This window comes from Lygodium microphyllum, chromosome 3 (assembly GCF_053477565.2).
Source record: "Lygodium microphyllum isolate KBCC chromosome 3, Lygodium_microphyllum_v1.1.10, whole genome shotgun sequence".
In the NCBI taxonomy this organism is placed as follows: Eukaryota; Viridiplantae; Streptophyta; class Polypodiopsida; order Schizaeales; family Lygodiaceae; genus Lygodium; species Lygodium microphyllum.
This window is the reverse complement of record NC_141137.1, coordinates 173,761,679-173,779,082: the sequence shown is the minus strand read 5'-3', so window position 1 is coordinate 173,779,082 and position 17,404 is coordinate 173,761,679.

The following is a 17,404-nucleotide window of genomic DNA, read 5'->3' as shown; positions in this document are numbered from 1 at the left end:
CCTGGTCCGGACGTCGGTATTCTCGGAGCGGAGCTGGTTATTGTTTTTGGTGAGACGCTCCACTTCCCGCCGGAGGATCTCTATTTGTTTCGCTTGCCGGCTGGAAGCTGCACCAGCTCGTATTTGTGCTGCGGCCTTGTGCAGATATTCTGCACACGTGTCCAGGGCTTCCGGTTGAACCGGCTGTTCTGTAGTAGGGGCGGGAAGGGTTTCCGCCGTAATTGTTATGGCCTTAATGGCCGGCAGTACTGTCGTGGCTGCTTCTGCCGGAGCTTCCTGTTGCAGCACGGCTTGTGCGAGGTTGGTGAGGGGGTCGGAGACAGGAGGTGGCGCTGGCGTAGAAGTTTTCCAGGCGGCGAGCCGGGAGACAAAATCGCGGGCTTGTTGCGACAACTGAACAGTCTCCGGCTGCGTGGCGGGCTCGAAAAGTTGGCCGCGCTGTCTCTTAGTCGGGCGGGACTCAGAAGAGAGTTCCCGTGAATTAGGCGTTGCGGGGTTTACTGTAAGCGGGGCGGGACGATTACTGGGTCCGGCTTCCTGGGTTACGGCTTTGCCTCTGGGTGGGTGAGGTTGGGAACTTGTTCCGGCCTCGGACTGATGTGCCAGAACAGTTTGTGATGACGACTCCGAGTTTTCCGGAGTCTGTGTAAGAAGGGGTATGGGCAGGACCCAGAGTGCTTCTGCCGGAAGGCTTTCCGGAAACAATAAAAACAGAGGCTGGCCTATCCGGCTAGTAATCTTGGTGTGATTAGTGTGTGCCGCGACTACTCGTCGGGCTTTCGCCTTCAGGCGATCAACAAAAATAGATGCCCAACTTACTTCGTTTAGTTCCGCCGTTTTGAGTAGGGCCCAAACTTTGATGGAGATGTTGTAGCTTTTGGACTGCAGCCAGGCCGCTTCCAGGAACCACCGATAGCATTCGCGTAAGTAAATGTCCCTGCATCCGGATAGGACGAATTCACCGCCGCTTCGCTGGCCAAACTCGGCGATCATGTCGTCGTTGGTGATTCTGGCTTGTGCGGCCGCAACGCCAGAATGTGGCATGGTGAGGTATTTCTATATACGCTCCGGTGTGAGCTGGCTTGCTGGTCCTTGTTGGTGGGGAACAGGTTGGCCATTGGCCAAAAATCTGCATATTGCAAGGGAATGGGGGTGGATATTGACGTCTCTGTAGAAGTGGTGGGCGTAGTGAGAGAGACGGGTGTCTTGGAGCCAAGCTGAAGCCGAAGGGACGTTGTAATATTGGAAGGTTGTAAATTTCTGGAATCGAACTGACGAGACTGCCATGGTGAGCTCTCGAAAAACACAGAGGGTAATGGCGAGCTCGAGCGGCAGAGAGGAAACAGAAAATACACAAGGCAGAGACAGTAAAAATTTTAAAACTAGAGGCAGGTCAGTTATATACCCTGTGGGCCGCTGCTTTCCGGGGATGATTTGTGGTGTACCGCAATTTACGGCATTAACTTCCGTTTCCATCATGAGCTGAGTTGGGGAATTTATCATGACTTTAAGCGTGGTAATATTCGCAATGATGAATAGGACTGTCGAGTATGATCTTCCTCGGAAATTGAAAAAGGGCACTCCAGTGCAGCCACCGGTTAATAATGGCGTAGCCGGAATCCGTTAACCGGAATTCCGTATACGTCACCTTGCAGATTCGCCAAGAGATATGCATTTGGTCCGACTGGTCGGAAAATCCAGAAGGGACCGGACCACCGTAATTTCAGCTTTCCGGGCATTTTGCCTGGCCGAGAATTAAACATTAAGACCAACTGACCTCTCTGAAAAATACTGCCGTGTGAACTCCTGTCTACTGTGGCTTTTCTCCGGAGTTGGACTTCATGAGTCCAGTAGTAGCTTAAGATCCTTTCCTCATCTAACTGCCGGAGGGTTTCCAGTCGGAACACTAAGGATTGTTCTCGTAGTAAGCGGTCAGTCACCGCGATGCGTAAACTGGGGACTACAAATTCTGTGGGTGTAATAGCTTCCATGCCAAATGCCAGTTTGAAGTTAAACCTGTGGTTACCTTAAACGCTGTACGATAAGCCCATAATGCTGCCAGCAACTTCTCATCCCAATCTGAGCGGTGTGCATTTACCAGCTTGGTGAGCATCCTGATTAATTGCTTATTAGTGGACTCAGCCAGGCCGTTTGCTTGGGGATAATATGGAGAAGATTTACGGTGGAGCACTAGGTAGAATTCTGCCAGAGACCGTAAAACCTGATTTACAAAATGCTTACCCTGGTCGCTGACTAATTCGACCGGACAGCCAAAACGGGTAAACACATCCTGATAAAGACACCGGGCTATGGACTTTGTGGTGTTGTCCGCTAATGGCCAGGTTTCTACCCATTTGGTGCAGTAATCGGTGGCAGTAAGAATGTAGCGTTTACCTGAATGCGTGACTGGCTTGATGGGACCGATAAAATCCAGACCCCATTTCTGGAAGGCTTCCAGTGGTAGGATCGGACACATTGGTAGACGGTCTGCATTGCCAGGTTGTCCCATTCTTTGGCAGTTATTACTGCAGCGCATAACAAAGGACTTCACATCTTTCTGGACCGTAGGCCACCACATGCCGGCCTGAAAAATTTTGTTGGCCGTAATTCGCCATGCCAGGTGGCCGCCTGTGATGCCAGCGTGAGCTTCCTGAATTATTGCCTCCTGATCTTGTGGCAGGACGCATCGGAGTAGTGCCTTGGAAACATTTCGGTAATAGAGCTCACCGAGAATAATCTCGAATGAGCGGCTTCGGATAGCTAGCCGCCTCCGGTGGTCTTTAGACAAGTGTGGTGGCATGATTCCTGTATCAAGGAAGACATACATGTCCTCATACCATGACCAGGGTGGGTTGTAAGGACTTACCGCCTTATGATTCGAACAAGAGTCCGGGGCAGGAGGCTCGGCAGGATTCGGACTGGTGCTCGAATTACATTCGGGGTAGTCCGGACGACTCGAACTACTGTCCGGGTTAGTTCCGGTAGTCACCGGAGGTGTATTTGGAACAGTAACCAGATTATCCTGACGGACCTGAAACAATGTTGCATCCGGAAAATTGTCGTCAATTCCTGTAGCTGCTTCTCCGGAATCCAAGCATAACAAATAGTCGGCCATGACATGCTGGACTTCGGGTCGGTGTATGACCTCAAAGTCAAATTCCTGTAGTAAGATAATCCACCGGGCAAGTCTGTCGGTCAAGTGTTGCTGCCGGACTAAGTACAGTAAGGCAGAATGATCAACATGAAAAAAGAAACGTCGGCCCAGGAGGTAATGCCGGAATTTCTTAATGGAGTAAATCATCCCAAGGAATTCCCGTTCTGTAACAGAGTAATTCTTCTCTGCATTCGATAATCTGCGACTCGCGTAGTAGACGGGACAAAACCATCCTTGGACTGTTTCCTGCATTAAGACGCTGCCAATGGCCAAATCAGAGGCATCCACAAAGACATGAAAATCTACTTCCCAGTTAGGTGGTATGACTACTGGAGCCTTGGATAACTGTAATTTTAGCCTTCTGTAAGCCATATCTGTCTCAGTCGTCCAGCAAAATTCATGGGGTGAGACATTGGTCAGGGCATTGATTGGAATTGCAATGTGCGCCAGGAATCGCAAATGTCTGCCATGCCATCTAACCTGACCGAGAAACCTTGAACAGGCTTTTGGCGAGGTTGGGACTGGAGCTATCATTACTGCCATTACCTTATCCGGGTCTACGGCAATACCATCTGCCGAAATTATGTGACCCAGTAATTTACCGCTTTTCACTGCAAAGGCACATTTGGCTGGATTGAGGCTAAATGAAGCTTCTCTGCATCTTTGAAAACATAGCCGCAAATGCATTAGATGTAAACACATCTTCCCAAGTACTGACAAATCATCAAGAAAAATTCGCATAAATTCTGTGAGATACTGGCCAAAAATGCCGGTCATACTTCGCTGGAATGTGCCAGGAGCATTCCGCAGACCGAACCATATTACTGTACATACAAAAACTCCCCAGGCCGTAATGAAAGCTGTCTTGGCCTGATCTTCCAGTGCCATGCGGATTTGATTATACCCGCTGAATCCATCCAGAAATGAGTACATTTCGTGTCCTGCCACTTCATCACGGATTGAGTCCATGTATGGCAGTGGAAATGCATCAGGTACTGTGGCAGCATTTAACTTCCTGTAATCTACACAGATTCTGAGTTTCTTATTCTTTTTTGGAACCACTACAATTGGGGAAATCCAGGCTGGATTTTCAATTGGTGCTATAAATCCTACCCGCAGCAAGCGATCCAATTCTTCTTTTACCTGCTTAGCCACGTGTGGGTTCATCCTGTAACGCTGTTGCCGGACCGGAATAGCATCAGGTTTTAAATGTATTTCATGCTGGTAGAATCTCGGATCAAGCCCCTTCATGTCAGTGTATTCCCAAGCAAAAACATCCGTAAATTCGGACAGTAATTGAATCAAATTTTCCCAAAATTTTGGCTATAGCAGCGAACTGATCTTTACTGCTTTGGATTTACCATCCATCCCAAGGAATACTGTTTCCAGGGTATCTTCCTGGACATGTGCGCTATGTGTCAGACTCTCCTCAAACACTTTCTCTTGGTCAATTAATTCCTGCAAGTTAGCATCTGCTAATTGTTCCTGTTGCTCGGCGGCAGTGCTGATGTGGCAACAATGAGGGACCCAGGATACATCCACTGTTCCTAAAGAAATCAGGTCCTCATTGGCCTTCAAAAATTCCTCCTCCTCATCATCATCCAAGCCTTCGGCCATATTTATTGTTTCTGCTACCTTAGGTTAAGCAGTATGGCATGATTGTGTATGCCTTCCGACCGGAATTTTGGTCTTATGCCGACCTTTCGACAAGGTAATCCTGTTGTTCTCCCAATCATGTTTGACTTTTGCCTGTCTTAGCCAGGGTCGGCCTAACAACAGGTTGTATTCTTCCTGAACCTCGGGTATGTTGAGAACAACAAAAGACATCACATATGACAATCTTGCGACTGTCATTATTATACCCTTAAGGATTCCCATGGGCTGTACCCGTCTTTGATCAGCCATTCGGACTAGAAATGGAGCAGGTTCCCATTTTAGCCATCCCATTTTCTGGCATGTGATGTGGGGGACTATATTGACACCAGCTTCTCCATCAATTAGAACTTTATTCAGAGGCGTGTCCTGAAAATGGACAGTAATCTCTGGAATTCTGGTGTCAATTACCGGCACTGCCGGTACAGGCTCTGCCTTTACTGTGAACATTCCGGGTTGGGGTTTACTGTCTGGCAAGAGGACTTTATGAAAATTGGGGACGAGTTTCATTAGTTGGCCCAATTTTAGTGAAATTTGTGCCTCCTGTAACTCACTTATCCAGTTAGGGGTTACCTGTGTTCGGGTCGGGGATTCATCCAGTGATTTTTCCGGAGCTGTTTCTTCCGGTGTTTTTTCCGCAGCTGGAATGGGAGCAGTAGCCTCCTTTACTGGGGTAGTCGAACTCGGAGCAGTATTTTGTACGGCATTGGATGATCCAGAAACTTCGTCTTTTCTGAGCCACTGTTGAGCTTGCAGCCTTACGGCCTCCTGTTCTGGCCAGTGAATTGCTGCCTCTTTTCTGTTTTTCGGGGAGCTCTGCTTTGGCTACTGATTTCCTGCCTTCTTTTTATCGGATTGAGCCCTTGTTACTGCACACGCCATCGTATCTCCGAAAACCGGTACGGTTTCGACGAGTGGTGTGATTTGTACCATCGCCACATTGGGCATTTTAGCCTTATCTTTTTCCGCCTTCTTCCGATCGTAGTCGGCAACTTCCAGACACTCTGATCTCCAGTGTCCTTCTTCCATACAAAAAAGACAAGATTTAAATCGATCAGGACCGAAAAAATTACGGCCTCGGCCGTGTGCCATGCCGTAAGGGGTACGACCTCGGTAAGCGGATCCTATGGAATATTGCTGCCGCGGATTAGCGGAATCGGTATATGTAACCGAAGCTACATTGGGAGATGGATCTGTTCCTGATTTTTCTCCGGAATCTTATCCGGCAAGATTTCTCCACTGTGCTGTCGGGCGGGACTTCTGTCCGCGGCCATTGTAATAACACTCTTCGATGTTATGTGACGTCATAGAACAAATTGCACACCATTTTTTGTTTAGGGCACAATCTGTGGCCATATGCCCTGGGTTACGGCAGATGCCGCACCATACATCCTTTAATGAGGATTTGGCCAACATGGCCCCTTCCAACTTGGAAGGTTTACTGGTTTTCGTTTTACTTTTCTTACCGGATTCACCGGCACTGGAAACAGACTCGGAGTCGGACTCGGATTCTTCAGTTTTCGACTCGGAAGTTGACGAACTCTGGTTGTCTTTGCTTTTTCGGGATGGTTTCCTGGGAGACGTGCGCTTCCCTTTTCTGGTGGTGCCATCCAGGGATTCCTCCGCCCGTAAAGCTCGCGTATTGACTTCGTCCAAAGGCATGGTTGCCTTGTCGATTGTCGCTAATGCCGTCCTTAAATCCCTGTGTAAACCCTTACAAAAATAATCTTATAGCACTTCCTGAGCTGGTCTTTGGTGTAAGTTTACCCGGAGCATCAGTGTCCGGAACTTCGTGGTGCGCAGATCGGACGCAGGTAGCTCCCGTAGTGAATTCCCCAAAGGTCCTCAAGAACAAAGCACTCTACTTTTTAGCACAAAGACCAATGTAAAAACAAGCACGACATGAGACAAGAGACAAATTGGGTTGAATCTCCCCCATGCCTTGTGTGAGCGCTTCACAAAGCATGTATTTAATATATATTTTCAATCTTTTTGCTCAAAAATAGCCCAATTACAAAAATATACAAGCTTTTAGCTTTTGAGTTTGCTTTCTACCAAAAATAGGAAAATAAAGCTAATGGACGGTGCCCAAAGAGTCTGGCACGCCCAATCTCAATGTCCAAATAAAAATAACATATCCAGGCGCATAAGCGCATACAAAATAATAATAAATAGTCGATGTCTCTATAGACATAATCAAAATATAGGCGTGGCGCCTATCAAAATATATCCAAAGGTCGGAAACCCGCTAGACTCCAATGCTTTCCTCCGCCACTCCTGCTATCTCTACACATCAACTGAAGCATTCACAATCGTTAGTAAAATAACACAATTAAACCGACAAAAGTGAATACCTAGCAGTCTTCAGCTACATAAATAAATCAACTGGTTAGAAATAAATCCTAACCTTAATTTATTACGAGTGCGCACTCTAAACTCATAAACGTTTATTAATTTAATATGCATTTTGCGGAATCACCCGCTATGGAATCACCCATGTACACACTAAATTAATGAAACGCCCGAAAAGGACAGGCGTCCCCATCAACTTCTCGCACAAAGAATCCTCTTTGCGTATGAGCCCCGGTCATCTAAGTTTACGGAATCCACCGTAAAACCTCACGGAATCCACCGTGGAATATGCCTCCTGGCATCATACCCCCGGGGTGGGATAGCAATTGACCTCAATTGCTATTAGCTCAATGTGGAGCTAACAGAGTGGGGAAAGCATTTAGGTCTCTAGCGTGCATCCATTGTGCTTCCTCTACAGGATGGTTCTTAAATTTCACGAGATATCTAGAGTACCTTCGGCCAGTTCTAGTGGTCATGTAGTCAGTGTCTATGATGGCTTCTGGTTCAAGGATTTCAGTCTCTTCTTCTAGTAAAGGTGGGTTTTCATATACAGGGTGGATAGGTAATTGTCCTCTAAATGGTCTCAATAAACTAATATGAAAGGTATTATGAATTTTCCAATGTGATGGCAGTTCTAACTTGAATGCATTGTCATTAATCTTATGAATGATTCTAAATGGTCCGTAGAATCTAGGGGCTAATTTGACAACTGGATGTCTATCTACACTTTGCAGTCTACGTTTCTCTATTCTAAGCCAAACATAATCATCAACTTTGAAATTCTTGGCTTGTCTTTTCTTGTTGGCTTGTTTGGTATATGATTGTTGGGCTTTAGCAATCATATCCTTTACCTCATCAAAAATAGTGTTATGCATAACAGCAATATCATCAGCACTTTGTATTCTATTAGACAAAGAAGCAACAGGTGTAGATAATCTATATCCATAAATAACTTCAAAAGGTGCTTTCTTTGTAGATGTGTGCGGTGTATTATTATATGCAAACTGTAATAAATGTAAATGAGTATCCCATGTCTGAGGTTTAGAGATAGTGTATGCACGTAAAAGATCTAAAATAGTGCTATTTGTGGCTTCTGTTTGTCCATTTGTTTCTGGATGAAATGCAGATGAAAAATCAATCTTTGTGCCTAGATTTGCAAACAGTGTAATCCAGAAATTATTACAAAATCTAGAATCTCTATCTGAAATAATCACTTTCGGCAATCCATGGTTAGTAAAAACAGTTTTCAAAAATAACTGTGCTGCTTGAGATGCTGTTAAAGTTTTCTTACATGCAATGAAATATGCTTGCTTACTAAATCTATCTACAATTGTCCAAATCATGTCATGGTTAGATTTAGTATTTGGTAAGCCAGTAATGAAATCCATAGATATATGTTCCCAAGGTTTAGATGGAATAGATAAAGGCATTAATAACCCATACTGTTTACCATGATGTCTTTTTATTCGTTGACAAATCAAACATTCAGAAACAAAATTAGACACATCTGCATCCATATGCGGCCAATAAAAATCTTCAGTTAACATGCGTAATGTAGAAATGATACCTCTATGACCTTGATATAGGGGACAATGAATTTCATTTAAAACAAAAGATCGGAATGGAATAGTAACACACAGTCTCTTTTCAAAGAACATAAATCCATCATTATATGACAATGAATCAACAGGAATGAAATTATTTTGAACTAATTTTTGCCAATCAGAATGAAAAGTAATATCCTGGTGATATGTGTCTTTCATAGCAATCAAAGAATCAAAAGATATGATAGAAATGTTATGAATTGCAGGTCTTCTACTTAATGCATCGGCAACTACATTTTCTTTTCCAGGTTGGTATTGAATGATAGGATGGAAACTTTGAATGAATGAAGCCCATTTGATATGACGGTCAGAAATTTGGGGTTGGCTAAGTAGATGTCTAATGCTTTGCTGATCGGTCTTTATCATGAATTCTGAACCCATTAAATAATGCTTCCATTGTTTCAATGCTTGAACAACTGCTAAGAGTTCCTTGTCATAGGTGGAATATTTAAGCTCAGAGGGTTTCAGCTTAGAACTAGAATATGCTATTGGATGGTTGTCTTGCATTAACACAGCTCCTATTCCTGATCCGCTAGCATCGGTCACAACTAGAAAGAATGGTCTATTAAAGTCAGGCAATTGTAGAACAGGGGCATTGGTCAATGCACGTTTAAGTAAATCAAAGGATTTCTGCTGGTTTTCAGTCCATTGATAAACAATGCCTTTCTTAAGAAGTTTGGTCAGTGGTAAAGCAAGTAATGAGAAATTACGTACAAACTTCCTATAGAAACTAGCAAGACCAAGGAATGAGCGTAATTCATGTACATTCTTAGGGATAGACCAATGCAATATTGCATCAATTTTCTTAGGATCAACTTTTATTCCTTCTTCTGATACAATATGACCTAGATATTCTCTTTCTGTCTTAAAGAATTCACTCTTGTCAGCATTTGCAAACAATTGATTTTCTTTCAGTAATTGAAAAACTAATGATAAATGCTCATAATGCTCTTTTTCACTTTGACTGAACACTAAAATATCATCGAAGAAAACAATCACACAATATTGATATTTTAGAAAAATACGATTCATCATTCTACTGAAAGTGGCAGGTGCATTAGTTAATCCGAATGGCATAACTAAGAATTCGTAATGGCCAAACTGTGTTCTGAATGTAGTCTTAAATATGTCGGATCTATCTAGCCTCACCTGATGATATCCAGATTTAAGGTCAATTTTACTAAATATAGAAGATTCTTGCAGTTTGTCCATAAGGTCATCAACTCTAGGTATAGGATACCTATTCTTTACAGTGATCTTGTTTAATGCTCGGTAGTCAATACACATCCGATAAGTATTATTCTTTTTCTTGACTAAGAGCACAGGTGCACCAAATGGAGAACTGCTAGGTCGAATTAAGCCTCTATTTAGTAATTCTTCTACTTGACTCTGGATTTCTTTTTGCTCTATTTGATTGTGCCTATATGGGGTTTTGCAAGGTGGTTGTGTGCCAGGTATTAGGTCAATTTTATGGTCTTCTGGACGTGATGGAGGTAAACCTGGTGGTAGGTCTTCTGCAAAACAATCCTTAAAATATGCAAGAAATTCCTTATGTCTAGGGTGCATATGAGTTTCTTTTGCGTGCAATTCATTCACCCAAATGAGATATGATTTAGTATTCTTTCGTAGTGCACGTTTTGCTTGAGTATGCGAAAGCAGTGGAAACATATGAGATGCATGCATACCAAATAATGTAATAGATTTTCCTTGAAAATTAATATTCATTGTGTGCGTGGAATAATCTATATTGGGATTATGTTGGTGTCTCCATGGCATTCCTAGAATAATGTCGCTAGACTGTAATGGGACAACTAAGAAATTTCTTCTTTCAATATATGGACCAATTTGAATTTCTAAATTTTGAACTTCTTGTGTGCCATTGTACCTAGTACCTAAAAATGCAGCTTTTATGCGATAGTGCGTAGGTACTGTATGCAATTTCAATTCCTTTACTAATTTTGCTGAAATAAAATCATGCGTACTACCGTCATCATGCAATACAGTTCTTTCTTTTCCATGCACCATACATTTCATAGTCAACAATGAATGTAAAGTAGGCATACCTGGTAGAGTGTCGGAAGTAGTAGTAGGATCATCTTCTTCTTCAGTGAAATCCGGCATATCCTCATGCTCGTCCTCGTCCATAGCTCCAAGGTAGTTGATATGTGCTGATGCCTTCTTTGAATGACAATTTGCTGCGAGATGGCCTGGCTGGTGACACTTGTAACATACGATAGGCTTGGCTTTGGTCACATTATTTGCAATGGCTGGGAGTCTGGGTATATTTGGATTTGCTTGTTGGATAGGCTTAGGATTTGGATTGACAGTGGTTGGTAATGCGGGTGGTTTAGGCCAATTCTTACGGAAAGGTGGTGATGAGAAACGACCTGGATTAAACCTTCTGAAATTGGAATTGAATTGTTTAGATCCATAATTACCGTTTGCTTGGAATGGCTGTGGTCGTCGATCTCTTCCACGTAACTTATCTTCAGTGTCGTGAGCTAAGGAGATGGCATCTTCAAGAGTAGCAGGCTTGAACATATTCACCTCAGCGTAGTAATGTCCAAGAAGTCCAGACATGTACTTCCGCTTATGTGTCGTCTCTGGTACGTCTTCAAGCATGCGTAGCTGTAGGAGTGCATTCCAAAAACGCTCTGTATACTGTGGTATAGACTCACGGTCGCGTTGTTGGAGTAAATCCCATTGCTTGATTGCCTTCTCATGAAATTGCGGTGGAAGGAAATTTTGCATGAACTTCTTCTTAAAATCTTCCCATGTAGCAGGACATTCTATGCTCTTGCGGACGACAGTCCACCAAAGTGATGGTCTATCTATCAGATGATTAGTAACACACTTGATTTTATCTTTCTCAGGATAAGCTTCCTCATGGAAATAGTCATCAAACTGGCTAATGAATGATAAAACAGTCTTTCCCTCTCTTATGCCATTGAAAGTGCGAAACTTGAAACTTCGTTTACTTATCTTGGATTCCTTGCGAATGGTTTGTGCTTCAAGAGTGGCGTCGATGGTACGGCGTATCAAATCTTCAGCTTGAGGTTCTTCTTTATCAGTGGACGCTCCTTGTAGCTTTGTCAATTGCGCTTGCAAGGCTTGCCTAGCTCTTCGCTCTTCGTCCAATTGCAACATAATAAGATCCAGCTTTTGCTCCATGGTAGGCTCGGGTAGGTCGTCTTCAGCCATAGGATCATCCATATGTGGGGTAGTCATCCTGTAAAACTCAACAAACCTTTCTCACTCAAAATCAGTTAGCGGGATGAGCGTAGCTCAAATTTGGGGTTACAAGGCTATGTATTTTGGGTATTTTCTTCTTCAATTTTCAGAAATTCTGAAATATTTCTGTCTCCGTTTGCTGAAAGTACTTCAACGAACTTGCAGATAGGTAAAACAGCTTGCTGCGAACAACTTTCCAGTTCAGAGTTTTTGCAAACGAACAAGTCTTCTAGGAGTTTCGAGCGTTAGTCAGTTCTGATTTAGTCTAACTTGCAGAGTTGCAGACTTAACAGACTTGCAGGGTTGTGAACTTGCTGAACTTAGCTGACTTGCAGGACTTGCAGTACTTGATTAATGTCGACTTGCGAAACTTGTCTTCTGGAGTGCGTGACCGAGAGTTTGCAGACTTATCTGCCTTCACTGACTTGAGAGTAGCTTAATGACTTAAGCTTAATAGATTAAGCTTAAGCTAATAAGCTTAAGAAGGAGGAAATAGGCCGCCGTTTTCTGATCGTGAGGGGGGGGGGGGGGGTCCGTTTTTTCCGCCGAAAATTTCGGGCGCCTCCTCTTGTAGGTCGATTTGAAGATTAGAAGCTTTTAAAGCTTCTTAAGCTTTGTCTTAAGCCTTTTTTTTAATGAAAGAATGAGAAAATTAGGCAAGCTTATCTGTAACTCCACGACTTCATGAAGAGAATGGATGAGTGGTCCTCCGCCGACAGAGAGTGGTCTTTCGCGATCTGAGAGTGGAAACAGGGGTTCTTGATCGCCAGAAGTCTGCCTGTATCGACGGTTCGCGACGAGATTGACTGTAGAGGTCGTTTGTTCCTGGAGCTCCGCCTTCGCCCGAGATTGGTAGCGATTGGAAGCCCTTGATCTCTGCTCCGCTCTGATACCACTGGTGCACAGATCGGACGCAGGTAGCTCCCGTAGTGAATTCCCCAAAGGTCCTCAAGAACAAAGCACTCTACTTTTTAGCACAAAGACCAATGTAAAAACAAGCACGACATGAGACAAGAGACAAATTGGGTTGAATCTCCCCCATGCCTTGTGTGAGCGCTTCACAAAGCATGTATTTAATATATATTTTCAATCTTTTTGCTCAAAAATAGCCCAATTACAAAAATATACAAGCTTTTAGCTTTTGAGTTTGCTTTCTACCAAAAATAGGAAAATAAAGCTAATGGACGGTGCCCAAAGAGTCTGGCACGCCCAATCTCAATGTCCAAATAAAAATAACATATCCAGGCGCATAAGCGCATACAAAATAATAATAAATAGTCGATGTCTCTATAGACATAATCAAAATATAGGCGTGGCGCCTATCAAAATATATCCAAAGGTCGGAAACCCGCTAGACTCCAATGCTTTCCTCCGCCACTCCTGCTATCTCTACACATCAACTGAAGCATTCACAATCGTTAGTAAAATAACACAATTAAACCGACAAAAGTGAATACCTAGCAGTCTTCAGCTACATAAATAAATCAACTGGTTAGAAATAAATCCTAACCTTAATTTATTACGAGTGCGCACTCTAAACTCATAAACGTTTATTAATTTAATATGTATTTTGCGGAATCACCCGCTATGGAATCACCCGCTATGGAATCACCCATGTACACACTAAATTAATGAAACGCCCGAAAAGGACAGGCGTCCCCATCAACTTCTCGCACAAAGAATCCTCTTTGCGTATGAGCCCCGGTCATCTAAGTTTACGGAATCCACCGTAAAACCTCACGGAATCCACCGTGGAATATGCCTCCTGGCATCACTTCGCCCCGTAGTCCTCCACTGGAGAACGTCCCTGTGTTAGCGTGCGAAGCTTTTCTAAATTCTGTGCTACGGTTTTCTCCACTCGGAACCGCTTCAGGAAGGCACACCGTATAGCGTCAAAGGTGGCGAACTGGTCCACTGGATATGCTGCCAGCCATTTGGACGCCTTTCCTTCCAGGGTGGCCTCAAAAACAGAAGCTTGCAGGAGGGGGTCTCCTGCAATAGGATGGTTAAGGGCGTAGACTTTTTCGAATTGACGAACGTGTGCGTCGAGGTCTTCCCCGGATTTGCCTTTAAATTTGGCATATTTGATATTTGCGGCTAGTGCCATGGGGACAGGAATATTATTTGGTACCGGAAAAGTAAGAACAGGAACGGGAATTGAAAGGGAATCTTGTGATTCGGAAGAATCACGCGATAAAGGAGGTAAAGAATGAGTGCGGCGTGCCCGAAGTGGTGTGTACTGCTTATAATTACGTGTTCTTGGGCGAGGAGAAGTAGGGTTAATTGATCCTTGTGATCGTGTGTGCATACAGTAGCATGTGTACTACCACCGTGATCACCAAAGTGTAAGAGCAAATAGTGCTCTTACCGGAATGGTTACCGTCTATATCCTAAAATAGTCAAAGTAGCACTCGTATAAACACAAGAAAGGAGTACAAGATACACAAGAGAGAGTTGAAACAGAGAATGTATTGCTCCGGTAATTACAACAGTATATCTCTCTCTGAGTACAAGACCAATGTAGCCTTATATACGGCTCAGACCATACAAGATTGGGTTGTTACCCGTCAAGATCCAACAGTTACACGGTAAGTGGCGGTCAAGATACCCGGATCTTTTACCGGTGCTAACACCCTACGGTGTTACAGGGTTCCCACGGTGGTATGCGCAGGCCGCATACAATAACCACTTTGGGCCCCCACCCACACCGCAAGCAGCAACTAGCCACTTCCTTGTCTTGCCTAATTTTCCAACCTTTTCTACTTATTCATGTGATTGCCTCATTGTGGTGACATGGCGTTGACCTAGGGTTGTGGTGGCAACCCCGTGCCCATTTGTCCCCTCTTACATCGGGTCTAGCTAGCATTCTACCTCACCTCTCTCTTCCGAACATGATCTCTCCCACACACTACGTCACTCCCATACACACCCTGGCCTCCCTCTTTTGTGCTTCTTTCTAGGGTCTCTTCTCCCATGTAGGCACCCCTTCCACCACATGGGCTAGCAATGTAGTATTTTCTTCATTATTTTGAATTAAATTTTAAAAAAAATATTTTGAATAATAAATCACACAAAAAAGGCTTCTTTTCAAATTTCAAAAAAAGGGGCTTCTAGAAAAGATTCAAATTTTTTTTCCAATATGTATACACATAAATAAATAAACTAGCTCAAAAGAGGTTACCTTATTTATATTGTGAGCCATTTTTTAAATTAATATACTTGGAATAACAAAAATTTTAAAAATAAAAAAAAAACCATGGACCTTGACTTTTTTGTGATTTTTCTTTTAATTTTTTTCTTATTACATTTGGAATTTAGAAAATAAAATAAATAAAATATAAACAAAAAAAACCCACCTCACACCAACATGTGAACGTGTGTGCCACACACATATATGCATAGCACATCCCCCATTTAGACCACACATCATTTTGTAGGCATGTTGACACACCAACACGCATAACCATCCGACCCTATATCCCCATTTATGGATATCTGTTCACGATCCAACGGTTGAGGATTAGCATCAAACTCATGGAAGGGGGCAGAGCCGAATGTCTGGCTTCCGTCCCGTGCTTAACGAACCTCCTCCCATAGTTCTTGAGGCCATTGTTCTTGGACCTCAGGGACCATGGAGCAGATCTCGTCCGTCGAGTTCTCAACTCGAAGAGGGATATTAGATAGAGGTGAATTATTTTGATCACCCTCTTCTTTTCTTCCACGTGTAGGTTCAAGCACCAAGTTATGTGATTGGCTTGGTAGCTGTACAGGTTGTGGTCTCAGAGATGGAGCACTTGGAGAGGTTTTCTCTATCAAAGCCTGTACTGCTTTGATCAGATGTGTATAGATTTGGAGTCTCTCCTTTTCAAGAGCTGGTTCGGGGTATGCCCTCCATCTCTCTTCCTGGGTCTGGTCAGGTTTAAGTCTTTCTTCGAAAGCTTCAAGCATTGCTTGCAATGCTTTGAAGACTTTTTCTACAAGTACTGAACCGCCAGATGTTACGGATAACTCCAGGGGTGGTTGTTGGTTTGGTGAGGGGGTAGGCTGTGGTTTAGGTTGTGGATTTTCCATATTGTTTTGAGTTTCTTGTGCCTCCTTCTCCCTAGCAATCCTGCCCTTTCTCCTAGCATGTCTGGCCTTCCAAGACCCATGTTTGCTTTTAGTTTCCGTCGTGCTAGGTTCACCTGATTTTTCTTTTTGTTCTTCCGGATTTTCTTTTTGTTTTGAGCTTGTGCCCTGGTTATGACATTGATTGGCACTACAGGCTCGCTTTCCGATGTAGGTGGAGATCCGATCACCCCTATCTTATTAAGTGGTGTTTGGTTTCTTTTATCGGGGTGATTTGGGCAGTCGGTAAAAAGGTGTTTGAGGCCACAGTCTATGCAGTAGCCTTGAGGCATGCTGTTTTTCAGAGGACAATCTCTGGCCCAATGGTTCCCATGGCATTTGTAGTATGAGATTGGTTGTCTCTGATCAGTTCCCCGTGGTGGTTGCCTATTTCGTTGGTTCATGTTTTGCAAACCACCTCCCGCAATAAACATGAGAGTTCTCTGATCCATGGTGAAGTGTTCGGGTTGTATGGACTCAGAGCTCTACACATTTGGTGTTAGATAAGGAGATGATGGCCATGTTTCTCTGGAGTCCTCCTCGTTTTCAGGGTCCTCCTCATAGTATGGCATAGTTGGTACTATGGCCAGTCCATTCTCCTCAGCCTGCTGTACATATCATACCACCGCTTGCTGGTTGCCCGGCATAGGTGCTTGTTGACCTAATACCGGCTGGATCTTCTCAGGAGCTGGTAAGGCTTGTGGTTGACCAACCTGATATCTTTGTGGTGGTGGTTGCTGGTACTGTGCACCCTGTCTTTGAAAGTCTAGATTTTGGTTTCTTGGTCGGTAATAGCACTCAGCTGTTTCGTGGTTTGTGTACCTGTTGCAGTGTGCGCACCATTTGCTAATGCGGGGTGGAGGTGGGTTGTTTTGTGTAGGGTATCCTGGACATTGATACGTGGAGTGATCACCCCCACACATACCACACCTCACAGGTCTTAGGACGTTCTATCTCTGAGGCACGTTTTGTTGGTTGGTGTTGGACACACCCAAACTTTTCTAGAGGTATTCTGCTAAGGCCTCTGCGTCCATTGGGGGTTGTTCAGCTTTTGTGCTCAAGTTACTCTTTCCTGCGGTACTAGTGGACTCGGACTTCTTTTTGAGTTCTTCATCGTCATACAAGTCGCAGTTGTCCACTAGGTCTACTGCTTCTTTTGTGCAGCTCTCAATGGTTGTGAACCTCTTGAGGTAGACATCCTTTTTTAGGTGTTTATTTCGAAGTCCTTCCAGAAAGAGGGAGACTAGCCTCTCCTGGGTTGGCAGCTCAGGTTCAGGACATCTAGAGATATACTCTTTAAATC